Source organism: Aplidium turbinatum, chromosome 2, assembly GCF_918807975.1.
Source record: "Aplidium turbinatum chromosome 2, kaAplTurb1.1, whole genome shotgun sequence".
NCBI classification, from domain to species: domain Eukaryota; kingdom Metazoa; phylum Chordata; class Ascidiacea; order Aplousobranchia; family Polyclinidae; genus Aplidium; species Aplidium turbinatum.
Genome location: NC_137473.1, coordinates 53,150,626 through 53,163,823, shown reverse-complemented (window position 1 = coordinate 53,163,823; position 13,198 = coordinate 53,150,626). Strand labels below are relative to the sequence as shown.

The following is a 13,198-nucleotide window of genomic DNA, read 5'->3' as shown; positions in this document are numbered from 1 at the left end:
TACAGCTGTGGCATTGTTTGTTACATCTATAATTCTAAATATTCTGGTTCAGCTGATTACCCACCTGCTATCCTGAAATTACCCACATGTGGGTAATTACCCATAGGTTAAGAACCACTGGTCTAGGGGTATGATTCTCGCTTTGGGTGCGAGAGGTCCTGGGTTCAAATCCCGGACGAGCCCATTCATTGTGATAAGTAAATTGACCTTTACTTCTGGAATTTACCTATCCAGCTGTGTTTATCCAAGAATTTAAAAGTATAATTTGAAGTCAAATGAAAACTGTCAATTGCAAACCATATTTTTATTTTAAAATTTATTTCAAAATATATTATAATTTTCGTATTGCCAAAACTACTGTAATGCAAGTGGGCTCGTCCGGGAATTGAACCCGGGACCTCTCGCACCCTAAGCGAGAATCATACTCCTAGACCAACGAGCCGAAAACGCAAACCTGCAAAAACTAAATCTGAACAAAAGTGATAAAAACTTAATAACATGGAAAAATCATTAAAACAGAATATCAACAAAATAATTCCCTTTTGTGTTCTTCATTTCATGACGTTTTTCTTCATCTTCATCATTTTGTACTATGTCTTCTACTACTATTTCTTTTTCTTCTTCTTCTTCTTCATCTTCTTCTTCTTCTTTATCTCCTTTTTTCTATTTTATCTTGTGTAATTTTCGTTTCTATACTTTTTCTGAAATTAGCGCACAAAATAAAACATTTCTTTATAATTTGCCATGTTATGATGTCCTCGGTTTTAGATCTGTTGTGCCAAAACTTTGGATTTTCATGCCCATACTTTGGATCTTGTATGCCCATATTTTGAATGTCTTATGCCCATGTTTCGGATTTCTTTTGCCAATGTTTGTATTGCCTAAACACGTACTTTGCATCTCTTGTGGCATTGTCTGAGATTTCTTAGGCCCATAATTAGAATCTCTTATGCCCATGTGCTAGATATCTATACCAATACCATAGCTGTGTTTAGCATGTGTAGTGTCTCGCTTGAATGATCAGAAATGAAAACAACCAGAAGTGAACTGATTGCATGGTAGATTTGGAAGCAAAACGCTTGACAGATTTGTTTGGTAGACTTCAGTTTTTTTTTTCATTAAATCTTATACAACTGCTAAGAAGTGTGGCTCGTTGGTCTAGGGGTATGATTCTCGCTTTGGGTGCGAAAGATCCCGGTTCAAATCCTCGACGAGCCCATTCATTGTGATAAGTCAATTGACCTTTACATTTGCAATTTACCTATCCAGCTGTGTTTATCTAAGAGTTTAAAAGTATAGTTTGAAGTCAAATGAAAACTGTCAATTGCAAACCATACTTTTATTTTAAAATTTACTTCAAAATATATTATAATTTTCGTTTTGCCAAAACTACTGTAATGCAAGTGGGCTCGTCCGGGAATTGAACCCGGGACCTCTCGCACCCTAAGCGAGAATCATACTCCTAGACCAACGAGCCGAAAACGCAAACCTGAAAAAACTTAATCTAAACAAAAGTGATAAAAACTTAATAACATGGAAAAATCATTAAAACAGAATATCAACAAAATAATTCCCTTTTGTGTTTTTCATTTCATGAGGTTTTTCTTCAACTTCATCTTTTTGTGCTATGTCTTCTACTACCTTTTCTTTTCTTTTTCTTCTTCTTCTTCTTCTTCCTCTTCTTCTTCTTTTTTTTCTTCTTCTTCTTCTTTATCTCCTTTTTTCTATTTTATCTTGTGTGATTTTCGTTTCTATACTTTTTCTGAAATTAGCGCACGAAATAAAACATTTGTTTATTATTTGCCATGTTATGATGTCCTCGGTTTTAGATCTGTTGTGGTAAAACTTTGGATTTTCATGCCCATACTTTGGATCTTGTATGCCCATATTTTGAATGTCTTATGCCCATGTTTCGGATTTCTTTTGCCGATAATTGTATTGCCTAAACACGTACTTTGCATCTCTTGTGCCATTGTCTGAGATTTCTTAGGCCCATAATTAGAATCTCGTATGCCCATGTGCTAGATATCTATGCCAATACCATAGCTGTGTTTAGCATGTGTAGTGTCCCGCTTGAATGATCAGAAATGAAAACAACCAGAAGTGAACTGATTGCATGGTAGATTTGGAAGCAAAACGCTTGACAGATTTGTTTGAAAGACTTCAGTTATTTTTTCATAAAATCTTATACAACTGCTAAGAAGTGTGGCTCGTTGGTCTAGGACAGGGGTCACCAACCTTTTTTGCATGCGGGCCACTTTGGCACTAAGGAGAACTGTGGCGGGCCGCACTAATAAAATGTTAAGTATGTTGACTCTTATGCTAGAAGAGAACGCATGTCGTACCCAGTATCCAGCGTTTCATGTTGTTCTTATTTATGTTAGAATACGGCAGAAACAAAATTAATCGAACAATTAACGCTACTGCCAGGCCAAGCTCCTTTTACAACACTTTTAACTTTTTTACCAATGCCTAATAAACGAGGCCACTTGTTTTGGGCACTTATAGCGAGGTGAGCGGTTTCATCAGAATATTCATCGCCAAGCAAGAGTGGTGTTGTTACTTCGCTTCGCAAAAGATATATTGCAATTAACAGTTTCAGTAAACAAGGAAATGTTTGACACATCGAAATACAGACAACAATAGTGACCTGCAAACATATCAGCGAAAAATAGGCTCAAATAACAGGGAAAAAGAAACCAGGTACCATGAAACAAACGCTTGTGGAAATCATCAAAAAATCGTAATTCCATCGTAATTTATGAACATCAACGTGAACATTAACATCACCTTGCTCATCAACGTGGCAAGAATTTGTTGATTAACAACGTTTTGCAGTACTTGCTTCGGCAGTACATATACTAGGCAGGGGTGCATTCCTAAAATTTTTTTTGGGTGGGCTCTAACACTTAGCTGTGTTGTTATAGACAAAGTATGTATAAGTAATCGGTGTAGGTTAGCCAACAATGTTTACCTTTTTTAAAAGGAAACACTGTTCAGTGTTCAGTTTGTTTTTACTTCTGAACATTATGTCGAAAAACAACCCATGCTAAAACATAGCTTGAAGTACAAAAAAAGGTAGAAGCAATAAAACGTGAAAACGTGGTTGAATCCGATATAAAATTATAAGTTTGAAATTTGGCTTGGTTGCTACACTGCAATCTCCTTTGCTTTATTTTACTGCGTAGGCCTACACTTGAAACTCGATTTGCATGAGCTAATTCCAATCTCTTAACTCAATTGTAAACTTATTTGTATGAGCCAATCCTAAGCACACTTGCAAAAACATTGACTGCAATAGGCAAGTAAGGAAATGCAATTCTAGAAATGAGCGCTTGTGGTTGCAGATTTGCTATATAAGAACCAATAAGCTGCCAATGTGACAGTTACACTAAAATCTCATTTAGTTATTAACAAGCAGTTTAATAAACTCCAATTACAGCAAAAGCGTATTCCAAGTTGGTACAAACGAGATTACACACAACAAATAGCCTGTCTGCCAGGTCTTTGGTTTTATGGGCTAAGTTATAAGCACCACGACAGTCCTTGATTTTAGCCAGCAAACAGTTTTTGCAGAGATCTGAGTTCATTCAATGTGGGCAGCTTAGAATGCTTAACTTGAATATCCACAGCCGACCGATGAGTCTGCAACCACTTCTGAGTTGCTGCAGTGCCATTCCATAAATGAGGAGGTGGTCCATTGATGCTGATGAACAACAATGTTGAAACAAGTGATATGGTCAGCGGTGATCGTAGCGGTGTGATGACCAAGTTCATTTGTGAAAATCCACGTTCGGCTTCAGCAGAACTTATAGCAATCATGTTTAGTACTACGTTCTTGAGCAACTTTATCGTATCTGGTATATGACAAGGATTGTCAACATACAATCGAAAATCGGAAATAGGAGTGATGACATGAAATCTCTCCTCTATTTTTCGTAATCTCTGTTCCCCTTCTTGCCATGGAACTTCGACTGCAGTAGGCCATAACTCTGGTACAATAATTTCCAAGCTCTTCACAGAATTTTCATTGTTGGTGTCCACCATCCTGCTTCCAATGTTGTCAACCAAAGCTTGAATAAACCGATTACGATCAAAAGAAGGGTAGTCTCTTCGTCGAGCTTTGAACTGGTTCAATGTGGTGCCTTTAAAGGAGTTGTTTTTTGTACTTCCGGGACTCAAGTTAACAACTTCATTAAACGAATACTTTCCTTCTTGAATAGCTTTTTTTATTTGAAGTAGAGAATTAACAGTCCATTTGACATGACGATTAGCTACTACGAAGTTGATATTCCCAGTCTGGAGAGTTTCTGACAAAAGTGATAATTGGCGATTGCTATCAACTTATGTTCGTGTTTTTTTGCAGTTCTGCTGTGAGAAAGCTGTTAAAGTGTTACTTGTTCAGTCGAGAAGTTGTTGTTCAGCCAGAAAAGCTAAAAAATGGAAGCTTGAACGGGCCCCCCCTGAGCCCCCCCTACATCAAGCCTTTTCGTATTTCGGAGGGCTCAGCCCCCCCGAGCCCCCCCCCCCCAGGAATGCAACCCTGATACTAGGCTATAATTGGAACGATACAGAGAATATTAGCATGGCTCCTGCCCAAGGATGACACGCAAAATCGTGAAGCGTTCCATATTTCTTAAAAAAAAAAGCGTTTTGCAGTAGCCTACTATAGCTAAATATTTTCATAATACAATCAGAAAAAGTCTCTAAATTTATATGTAATATTTTGCCAATTTATGATAAATTGAGTTGGCACGCCGACCCATTTTGCCAACAAAAACTTGCATAAAGGGAACACTGCTCGTGAAACACAATAACGGTGAAACTCGCACTAGTGTTGACATGACATTTGCAAACTTAAAATAAGCAACCCTATGCTCACAGACAATTTCGAAATTCGAAAACAGACGTTTTAATCAACCACTGGGACAGTGTGGCTGGACATCGCATTGGAATAACTTTAAGCAACCCCCACCTAGAACTGTAATCTGATTGGTCGGTCGGTGGAATGGTATGCAATGCGAAAATATGCTTCCCGGAAATTATTTTTTGCTTTCGTGCTCTTTAACTTCTCAAGAAAAGTATTTTTGGTTATACTTGTACGCTGATACCTTCCGCGGGCCGCAGCGATACAGCGTGGCGGGCCGCATGCGGCCCGCCATTTGGTGACCCCTGGTCTAGGAGTATGATTCTCGCTTTGGGTGCGAGAGGTCTCGGGTTCAAATCCCGGACGCGCCCATCCATTGTGATAAGTAAATGGACCTTTACTTTTGCAATTTACCTATCCAGCTGCATTTATCCAATAACTTAAAAGCGTAGTTTAAAATCAAATGAAAACTGTCAATTGCAGACCAAAATTTTATTTTAAAAGATACTTCAAAAATGATCGTATTGCCAAAACTATTGTAGCCTAAGGCAAGTGGGCTCGTCCGGGATTTGAACTAGAGACCTCTCGCACCCTAAGCGAGAATCATACTCCTAGACCAACGAGCCGAAATGCAAGCCAGCAAAAAGTTAATCTAAACAAAAGTGATAAAATTTTACTCACATGAAAAAATCATTAAAACAGAATATCAACAAAATAATTCCCTTTTGTGTTTTTCATTTCATGACGTTTATCTTCATCTTCATCATTTTGTACTATGTCTTCTACTACCTTTTCTTTTTCTTCTTCTTCTTCTTCTTTATCTCCTTTTTTCCATTTTATCGTGTGTAATTTTCGTTTCTATACATTTTCTGAAATTAGCGCACAAAATAAAACATTTGTTTATTATTTGCCTTGTTATGATGTCCTCGGTTTTAGATCTGTTGTGCCAAAACTTTGGATTTTCATGCCCATACTTTGGATCTTGTATGCCCATATTTTGAATGTCTTATGCCCATGTTTCGGATTTCTTTTGCCAATGTTTGTATTGCCTAAACACGTACTTTGCATCTCTTATGCCATTGTCTGAGATTTCTTAGGCCCATAATTAGAATCTCGTATGCCCATGTGCTAGATATCTATACCAATACCATAGCTGTGTTTAGCATGTGTAGTGTCTCGCTTGAATGATCAGAAATGAAAACAACCAGAAGTGAACTGATTGCATGGTAGATTTGGAAGCAAAACGTTTGACAGATTTGTTTGGCAGACTTCAGTTATTTTTTCATAAAATCTTATACAACTGCTAAGAAGTGTGGCTCGTTGGTCTAGGGGTATGATTCTCGCTTTGGGTGCGAGAGGTCCTGGGTTCAAATCCCGGACGAGCCCATTCATTTTGATAAGTAAATTGACTTTTACTTCTGCAATTTACCTATCCAGCTGTGTTTATCCAAAAGTTTAAAGGTATAGTTTGAAGTCAAATGAAAACTGTCAATTGCAAACCATATTTTAATTTTAAAATTTACTTCAAAATATATTATAATTTTCGTATTGCCAAAACTACTGTAATGCAAGTGGGCTCGTCCGGGAATTGAACCCGGGACCTCTCGCACCCTAAGCGAGAATCATACTCCTAGACCAACGAGCCGAAAACGCAAACCTGCAAAAAGTTAATCTGAACAAAAGTGATAAAAACTTAATAACATGGAAAAATCATTAAAACAGAATATCAACAAAATAATTCCCTTTTGTGTTTTTCATTTCATGACGTTTTTCTTCATCTTCATCATTTTGTACTATGTCTTCTACTACCTTTTCTTTTTCTTCTTCTTCTTCTTCTTCATCTTCTTCTTTATCTCTTTTTTCCATTTTATCTTGTGTAATTTTCGTTTCTATACTTTTTCTGAAATTAGCGCACAAAATAAAACATTTGTTTATTATTTGCCATGTTATGATGTCCTCGGTTTTAGATCTGTTGTGCCAAAACTTTGGATTTTTATGCCCATACTTTGGATCTTGTATGCCCATATTTTGGATGTCTTATGCCCATGTTTCGGATTTTTTTGCCAATGTTTGTATTACCTATAAACACGTACTTTGCATCTCTTGTGCCATTGTCTGAGATTTCTTAGGCCCATAATTAGAATCTCGTATGCCCATGTGCTAGATATCTATACCAATACCATAGCTGTGTTTAGCATGTGTAGTGTCCCGCTTGAATGATCAGAAATGAAAACAACCAGAAGTGAACTGATTGCATGGTAGATTTGGAAGCAAAACGCTTGACAGATTTGTTTGGTAGACTTCAGTTATTTTTTCACTAAATCTTATTTAACTGCCAAGAAGTGTGGCTTGTTGGTCTAGGGGTATGATTCTCGCTTTGGGTGCGAGAGGTCCCGGGTTCAAATCCCGGACGAGCCCATTCATTGTGATAAGTAAATTGACCTTTGCTTTTGCAATTGACCTATCCAGCTGTGTTTAATCAAGAGTTTAAAAGTATAGTTTGAAGTCAAATGAAAACTGTCAATTGCAAACCATATTTTTATTTTTAAATTTATTTCAAAATATATTATAATTTTCGTTTTGCCAAAACTACTGTAATGCAAGTGGGCTCTTCAGGAAATTGAACCCGGGACCTCTCGCACCCTAAGCGAGAATCATACTCCTAGACCAACGAGCCGAAAACGCAAACCTGCAAAAAGTTAATCTGAACAAAAGTGATAAAAACTTAATAACATGGAAAAATCATTAAAACAGAATATCAACAAAATAATTCCCTTTTGTGTTTTTCATTTCATGACGTTTTTCTTCATCTTCATCATTTTGTACTATGTCTTCTACTACTTTTTCTTTTTCCTTTTCTTTTTCTTTTACCTTTTCTTTTTCTTCTTCTTCTTCTTCTTCTTCTTCTTTTTTATCTCCTTTTTTCAATTTTATCTTGTGTAATTTTCGTTTCTATACTTTTTCTGAAATTAGCGCACGAAATAAAACATTTGTTTATTATTTGCCTTGTTATAATGTCCTCGGTTTTAGATCTGTTGTGCCAAAACTTTGGATTTTCATGCCCATACTTTGGATCTTGCATGCCCATATTTTACATGTCTTATGCCCATGTTTCGGATTTCTTTTGCCAATGTTTGTATTGCCTAAACACGTACTTTGCATCTCTTGTGGCATTGTCTGAGATTTCTTAGCTCCATAATTAGAATCTCGTATGCCCATGTGCTAGATATCTATACCATAGCTGTGTTTAGCATGTGTAGTGTCTCGCTTGAATGATCAGAAATGAAAACAACCAGAAGTGAACTGATTGCATGGTAGATTTGGAAGCAAAACGCTTGACAGATTTGTTTGGTAGACTTCAGTTATTTTTTCACTAAATCTTATTTAACTGCCAAGAAGTGTGGCTTGTTGGTCTAGGGGTATGATTCTCGCTTTGGGTGCGAGAGGTCCCGGGTTCAAATCCCGGACGAGCCCATTCATTGTGATAAGTAAATTGACCTTTGCTTTTGCAATTGACCTATCCAGCTGTGTTTATCCAAGAGTTTAAAAATATAGTTTGAAGTCAAATGAAAACTGTCAATTGCAAACCATATTTTTATTTTTAAATTTATTTCAAAATATATTATAATTTTCGTTTTGCCAAAACTACTGTAATGCAAGTGGGCTCTTCAAGAAATTGAACCCGGGACCTCTCGCACCCTAAGCGAGAATCATACTCCTAGACCAACGAGCCGAAAACGCAAACCTGCAAAAAGTTAATCTGAACAAAAGTGATAAAAACTTAATAACATGGAAAAATCATTAAAACAGAATATCAACAAAATAATTCCCTTTTGTGTTTTTCATTTCATGACGTTTTTCTTCATCTTCATCATTTTGTACTATGTCTTCTACTACTTTTTCTTTTTCCTTTTCTTTTTCTTTTTCTTTTTTTTTCTTTTTCTTCTTCTTCTTCTTCTTCTTCTTCTTTTTTATCTCCTTTTTTCAATTTTATCTTGTGTAATTTTCGTTTCTATACTTTTTCTGAAATTAGCGCACGAAATAAAACATTTGTTTATTATTTGCCTTGTTATAATGTCCTCGGTTTTAGATCTGTTGTGCCAAAACTTTGGATTTTCATGCCCATACTTTGGATCTTGCATGCCCATATTTTACATGTCTTATGCCCATGTTTCGGATTTCTTTTGCCAATGTTTGTATTGCCTAAACACGTACTTTGCATCTCTTGTGGCATTGTCTGAGATTTCTTAGCCCCATAATTAGAATCTCGTATGCCCATGTGCTAGATATCTATACCAATACCATAGCTGTGTTTAGCATGTGTAGTGTCTCGCTTGAATGATCAGAAATGAAAACAACCAGAAGTGAACTGATTGCATGGTAGATTTGGAAGCAAAACGCTTGACAGATTTGTTTGGTAGACTTCAGTTATTTTTTCACTAAATCTTATTTAACTGCCAAGAAGTGTGGCTTGTTGGTCTAGGGGTATGATTCTCGCTTTGGGTGCGAGAGGTCCCGGGTTCAAATCCCGGACGAGCCCATTCATTGTGATAAGTAAATTGACCTTTGCTTTTGCAATTGACCTATCCAGCTGTGTTTATCCAAGAGTTTAAAAATATAGTTTGAAGTCAAATGAAAACTGTCAATTGCAAACCATATTTTTATTTTTAAATTTATTTCAAAATATATTATAATTTTCGTTTTGCCAAAACTACTGTAATGCAAGTGGGCTCTTCAGGAAATTGAACCCGGGACCTCTCGCACCCTAAGCGAGAATCATACTCCTAGACCAACGAGCCGAAAACGCAAACCTGCAAAAAGTTAATCTGAACAAAAGTGATAAAAACTTAATAACATGGAAAAATCATTAAAACAGAATATCAACAAAATAATTCCCTTTTGTGTTTTTCATTTCATGACGTTTTTCTTCATCTTCATCATTTTGTACTATGTCTTCTACTACTTTTTCTTTTTCCTTTTCTTTTTCTTTTTCTTTTTTTTTTTCTTTTTCTTTTTCTTCTTCTTCTTCTTCTTCTTCTTCTTCTTTTTTATCTCCTTTTTTCAATTTTATCTTGTGTAATTTTCGTTTCTATACTTTTTCTGAAATTAGCGCACGAAATAAAACATTTGTTTATTATTTGCCTTGTTATAATGTCCTCGGTTTTAGATCTGTTGTGCCAAAACTTTGGATTTTCATGCCCATACTTTGGATCTTGCATGCCCATATTTTACATGTCTTATGCCCATGTTTCGGATTTCTTTTGCCAATGTTTGTATTGCCTAAACACGTACTTTGCATCTCTTGTGCCATTGTCTGAGATTTCTTAGACTCATAATTAGAATCTCGTATGCCCATGTGCTAGATATCTATGCCAATACCATAGCTGTGTTTAGCATGTGTAGTGTCTCGCTTGAATGGTCAGAAATGAAAACAACCAGAAGCGAACTGATTGCATGGGTGGATTTGGAAGCAAAACGCTTGACAAATTTGTTTGGTAGACTTCAGTTTTTTTTTTCATTAAATCTTATATAACTGCCAAGAAGTGTGGCTCGTTGGTCTAGGGGTATGATTCTCGCTTTGGGTGCGAGAGGTCCCGGGTTCAAATCCCGGACGAGCCCATTCATTGTGATAAGTAAATTGACCTTTGCTTTTGCAATTTACCTATCCAGCTGTATTTATCCAAGAATTCAAAAGTGTAGTTTGAAGTCAAATGAAAACTGTCAATTGAAAAACATTTTTTTATTTTAAAATTTACTTCAAAATATATTATTATTTTCGTATTGCCAAAACTACTGTGATGCAAGTGGGCTCGTCCGGGAATTGAACCCGGGACCTCTCGCACCCTAAGCGAGAATCATACTCCTAGACCAACGAGCCGAAAACGCAAGGCAGCAAAAAGTTAATCTGAACAAAAGTGATGAAAATTTAACAACATGAAAAATCATTCAAACAGAATATCAACAAAATAGTTCAATTTTGTGTTTTTCATTTCATGACGTTTTTCTCGCCTTCATCTTTCTGTACAATGTTTTCAACTACCTTTCCTTCTTCTTCTTCTTCTTCTTCTTCTTCTTCCTCTTCTTCTTTCTTCTTCTTCTTCTTCTTCTTCTTTATCTCCTTTTTCCATTTTATCTTGTGCAATTGTCGTTTGTATACTTTTTCTGAAATTAGCGCACAAAATAAAACATTTTTGTTTATTATTTGCCTTGTTATGATGTCCTCGGTTTTGGATCTGCTGTGCCAAAACTTAGGATTTTTATGCCCATACTTTGGATCTTGTATGCCCATATTTTGGATGTTTTATGTCCATGTTTCTGATTTCTTTTGCCAATAATGTTTGTATTGCCTAAACATGTACTTTGCATCTCTTGTGCCATTGTCTGAGATTTCTTAGGCCTATAATTAATTAGAATCTCGTATGCCCATGTTTTAGATATCTATACCATAGCTGTGTTTAGCATGTGTAGTGTCTAAGTGGGCTCGTCCGGGAATTGAACCCGGGACCTCTCGCACCCTAAGCGAAAATCATTCTCCTAGACCAACGAGCCGAAAACGCAAGACTGCAAAGACTCCAGGTTGGGAACCTTTGGTCTAGAGGTATGATTCTCGCTTTGGGTGCGAGAGGTCCCGGGTTCATATCCCGACGAGCCCATTCATTGTGATATGTAAATTCAATTTTGCTTTTGCAATCAACCTATCCAGCTGCATTTATGCATGAATTTAAAAGTGTAGGTTGAAGTCAAATGTGTTATGTATTTTAGTTTATTTGCATTGAAACGATGTACTTTGTTTTCGTTTCCCTCAGGTCTTCTCTTTTGCTTAATATTCATCCGCCTGCTTTTGTTAATTGGCACTTCTCGTTTTGGGCTTACTTTGCAGGTTTCACACTATATCTTGGTTGTGCAATTTTATAATAAAACAGAATTCCAGTACGACTCTGATTGAATGAGCTAAAAACACAACAAAATGAAAACTGTCAATTGCAAAACATTTTTTTATTTTAAAATATATTATTTTCGTATTGCCAAAACTACTGTAATGCAAGTGGGCTCGTCCGGGAATTGAACCCGGGACCTCTCGCACCCTAAGCGAGAATCATACTCCTAGACCAACGAGCCGAAAACGCAAGGCAGCAAAAAGGTAATCTGAACAAAAGTGATAAAAATTTAATAACATGAAAAAATCATTAAAACAGAATATCAACAAAATAATTCCCTTATGTGTTTTTCTTTTCATGATGTTTTTTCTCGCTCTCATCTTTTTGTGCAATGTTTTCAACTACCTTTTCTTCTTCTTCTTCTTCTTCTTCTTTTTCTTCTACCTTTTCTCTTCTTCTTCTTTTTTGTCCACTTTTTCCATTTTATCTTGTGTAATTGTCGTTTGTATACTTTTTCTGAAATTAGCGCACAAAATAAAACATTTTTGTTCATTATTTGCCTTGTTATGATGTCCTCGGTGTTAGATCTGCTGTGCCAAAACTTTGGATTTTTATGCCCATACTTTAGATTTTATATGGCCATATTTTGGATGTCTTTTGCCCATGTTTCGGATTTCTTTTGCCAATGTTTGTATTGCCTAAACACGTACTTTGCATCTCTTGTGCTATTGTCTAAGATTTCTTAGGCCTATAATTAGAATCTCGTATGCCCATGTTTTAGATATCTATACCATATGCTGTGTTTAGCATGTGTAGTGTCTCGCTTGTATGATCAGAAATGAAAACAACCAGAAGTGAACTGATTGCATGGTGGATTTGGAAGCAAAACGCTTGACAGATTTGTTTGGTAGACTTCAGTTATTTTTTCATTAAATCTTACATAACTGCCAAGATGTGTGGTTCGTTGGTCTAGGGGTATGATTCTCGCTTTGGGTGCGAGAGGTCCCGGGTTCAAATCCCGGACGAGCCCATTCATTGTGACAAGTCAATTGACCTTTGCCTTTGCAATTCACCTATCCAGCTGCATTTATGCATGAATTTAAAAGTGTAGGTTGAATTCAAATTAAAACTTTCAATTGCAGACCATATTTTTATTTTAAAATTTTTTTCAAAATATATGATGTTCGTATTGCCAAAACTACTGTAATGCAAGTGGGCTCGTCTGGGAATTGAACTCGGGACCTCTCGCACCCTAAGCGAGAATCATACTCCTAGACCAACGAGCCGAAAGCGCAAGGCTGCAAAAAGTTAATCTGAACAAAACTGATAAAAATTTAATAACATGAAAAAATCATTCAAACAGAATATCAACAAAATAATTCCCTTTTGTGTTTTTCATTTCATGATGTTTTTTCTCGCCTTCATCTTTTTGTACTATGTTTTCAACTAACTT

General features: G+C 36.3%; 13 non-coding genes across 13 annotated transcripts; 7 read left to right on the top strand and 6 right to left on the bottom strand.

Annotated features, from left to right (window-relative positions):
- Positions 1-370: 370 nt before the first annotated feature.
- On the bottom strand, positions 371-442 carry Trnap-agg (transfer RNA proline (anticodon AGG)). Its single transcript has one exon. It is a non-coding gene; the product is annotated as a tRNA-Pro (tRNA).
- Positions 443-1,405: 963 nt separating this feature from the next.
- On the bottom strand, positions 1,406-1,477 carry Trnap-agg (transfer RNA proline (anticodon AGG)). The gene has a single exon. It is a non-coding gene; the product is annotated as a tRNA-Pro (tRNA).
- Positions 1,478-4,534: 3,057 nt separating this feature from the next.
- On the top strand, positions 4,535-4,637 carry LOC145765743 (U6 spliceosomal RNA). The gene has a single exon (XR_014288623.1). It is a non-coding gene; the product is annotated as a U6 spliceosomal RNA (small nuclear RNA).
- A 1,544-nt stretch (positions 4,638-6,181) lies between these two features.
- Positions 6,182-6,253, top strand: Trnap-ugg (transfer RNA proline (anticodon UGG)). Its single transcript has one exon. It is a non-coding gene; the product is annotated as a tRNA-Pro (tRNA).
- Positions 6,254-6,440: 187 nt separating this feature from the next.
- Trnap-agg (transfer RNA proline (anticodon AGG)) lies at positions 6,441-6,512 on the bottom strand. The gene has a single exon. It is a non-coding gene; the product is annotated as a tRNA-Pro (tRNA).
- A 701-nt stretch (positions 6,513-7,213) lies between these two features.
- Trnap-ugg (transfer RNA proline (anticodon UGG)) lies at positions 7,214-7,285 on the top strand. The gene has a single exon. It is a non-coding gene; the product is annotated as a tRNA-Pro (tRNA).
- A 984-nt stretch (positions 7,286-8,269) lies between these two features.
- Positions 8,270-8,341, top strand: Trnap-ugg (transfer RNA proline (anticodon UGG)). The gene has a single exon. It is a non-coding gene; the product is annotated as a tRNA-Pro (tRNA).
- Positions 8,342-9,335: 994 nt separating this feature from the next.
- On the top strand, positions 9,336-9,407 carry Trnap-ugg (transfer RNA proline (anticodon UGG)). Its single transcript has one exon. It is a non-coding gene; the product is annotated as a tRNA-Pro (tRNA).
- Positions 9,408-10,414: 1,007 nt separating this feature from the next.
- Trnap-ugg (transfer RNA proline (anticodon UGG)) lies at positions 10,415-10,486 on the top strand. The gene has a single exon. It is a non-coding gene; the product is annotated as a tRNA-Pro (tRNA).
- Positions 10,487-10,673: 187 nt separating this feature from the next.
- Trnap-agg (transfer RNA proline (anticodon AGG)) lies at positions 10,674-10,745 on the bottom strand. Its single transcript has one exon. It is a non-coding gene; the product is annotated as a tRNA-Pro (tRNA).
- Positions 10,746-11,344: 599 nt separating this feature from the next.
- Trnap-agg (transfer RNA proline (anticodon AGG)) lies at positions 11,345-11,416 on the bottom strand. Its single transcript has one exon. It is a non-coding gene; the product is annotated as a tRNA-Pro (tRNA).
- Positions 11,417-11,914: 498 nt separating this feature from the next.
- Positions 11,915-11,986, bottom strand: Trnap-agg (transfer RNA proline (anticodon AGG)). Its single transcript has one exon. It is a non-coding gene; the product is annotated as a tRNA-Pro (tRNA).
- Positions 11,987-12,703: 717 nt separating this feature from the next.
- Trnap-ugg (transfer RNA proline (anticodon UGG)) lies at positions 12,704-12,775 on the top strand. The gene has a single exon. It is a non-coding gene; the product is annotated as a tRNA-Pro (tRNA).
- The last annotated feature ends 423 nt before the right edge of the window (positions 12,776-13,198 follow it).